Source organism: Heterocephalus glaber, unplaced genomic scaffold (genome assembly GCF_053883595.1).
Source record: "Heterocephalus glaber isolate CG9 unplaced genomic scaffold, H.glaber_assembly_v1.0 deba00000896, whole genome shotgun sequence".
Classification (NCBI taxonomy): domain Eukaryota; kingdom Metazoa; phylum Chordata; class Mammalia; order Rodentia; family Bathyergidae; genus Heterocephalus; species Heterocephalus glaber.
In genome coordinates, this window is record NW_028258170.1 from 2,896,205 (window position 1) to 2,898,298 (window position 2,094).

Genomic DNA, 2,094 nt, shown 5'->3' on the forward strand with positions numbered 1-2,094 from the left:
GGGGTGATCATGACCCAGCACTGTATTTGCCCAAAGTTACAAAATAAAAATTCACAAGGTGAAATCAAACCAAAACCAAAAGTTAACAACTAGGGGGTTTCCCAGGTTTTCTTGCCCAGCAAAGGAAAGTGACAGATGAGACACCAAGAAAAGCAGCCCTCCTTCTGTCGTTTTCTGTCTTGAGTTTGGGTGATCTGCAACCAGTGAGTGGGTCTCTGTGTTCTGTTGGGGAGCCTAGGAAATTAGTCCCAAGGGCATACCTTTCCTCTCAAGGAAACAGAGAGCTGCTCCCTCTGGTGCAGTTTGGGCTGATGACCAAAAGGGCCACTTTTTTCCCAATTCCCAGTCAGGGAACCAAATGTTCCAGAATCACAGAAAGAAATGTTCAGAGACACAAAATTTGGGTAAAAAAACAAGCCTTTATTTGCAAGCTGGCAGGACTGCCAGAAACTCATCTGATCAATGTCCACACCTTCCTTTGTTTTAACATTTCCTTTTTTTCTTCTTTTAGCCACCACTTCATTCCTGGTGGTCTTAGTAAAATTTCTGTTTCCTTTTTACAACTAGTTCCTGTTAATGGTTATAGTCACAGACCTATAACAAACAGATGGCTCTTAAAACACATACATTGTAAACTACCCAAACATTTCTACTTTGCTTTTCTGAAGGTTAAATGTTATCTACAGCTAGGTTATAGGTCAAAGGTTCAGTTAGCCATCACCTTAAACAATAAGAGTTATGAGAAAGGTAAATCTTAAAGGAATATATTACTTATTCTTCTTCAGCTACCTTAATAACTAATCTATAGTTTAAATTTTCACTATTAGCATAGAATACAGCACCTGCCTTCTCAATGGGTAAAATAGCTGCTGGTCTCATGTACACAAATATGCAGGGGACAAAGTATAGGACAACCTCTGTGATATGAGAGGTGCAGGTGGAGACAGCTTTGCTCCTTCCCTCCAAGCTATGAGTTTTTAGGGAGCACAGAATGACCACATAGGAGACCAACAGTAGAAAAAAGTTCAACAGGCAGATGAAGCCACTGTTGGGAGCAATGAATAGTCCTACTGTGTGGTAACAGTGCAGTGCAGGTTGAGCAATGGGTTCAGATCACACATAAAGAGATCTATGACATTAGGGCCACAGATTGGCAATGGCAAGATCAAGAAGATCTGTATGGTTGCCTATAGAAGACCTCCCACCAAAGTCACTCCCATTAGCAGGCTGCACTCTCTCCAGTTCATAGTGGTTGTGCAGGGCCTGCAGATGGCCACATAGTGGTCATAGGGCATCACCATCAGCAGGATCACCTCAGCACCTCCAAAGAAATGTGCTCCAAATGTCTGAGTCAGGCATCCATTGAAAAGATGGTCTTCTTTGCATGGACTGAATCTATAATCAATTTAGGGGTACTGACAGAGGATAGCAGGCATCAATGAAGGAGAGATAGACCAAGAAAAAGTACATGGGGGACCCTAACAATGGGCTGGCAGTGATGGCGACCATAATAAGCACATTTCCTACCATAGAGATGATGTAGATGATCAAAAAGACAGCAAATACAATTTTCTGCATCTTTGGGTTCTCTGTGAACCCCAGTAGAACAAACTCTGTTACATTGTTCCCATTATCCATTTATTTCATGCAATGGTTAATTAAATTACCTGAAATAAATGAATGGACCATGAATGGATTTATTAAATTTCTCCATTCAAGTAAGTAATGAATGTCTATATTACCTTAGGCTATGAATTTTTCCTTTTTCTCTTTGAGATAGGGTATTGCTACATAGTTCAGGCTTGTCTTGAACTCATATTCAGCCTAGGCTGGCCTTAACTCATGGTGAGACTCCTGCCTCACCTTCCCATGTGCTGGGATTACAGGTGTGCATCACAAGCTATGAATACTTACAAAGGTTTTCTTTGAGATGGAAAGATTTTGGATTCCTGAAGACTGCCCAAAGTGCCTTCCAGGTGAAGGTTCTACTAAGAGAGTACAGGTGAGGAACTTTTGTGAACACAGAGAGCAGGGGACATGTGTGTGCACTTAATGATCTGTGATAATTGGAAGTACTAGATTGTGTACTAGTAG

At 41.3% G+C, this 2,094-nt stretch overlaps 1 pseudogene; it reads right to left on the reverse strand.

Moving 5' to 3' along the window:
- Nucleotides 1-771: 771 nt before the first annotated feature.
- Nucleotides 772-1,638, reverse strand: LOC101714503 (olfactory receptor 4C46-like; annotated as a pseudogene).
- Between the last annotated feature and the right edge of the window lie 456 nt (nt 1,639-2,094).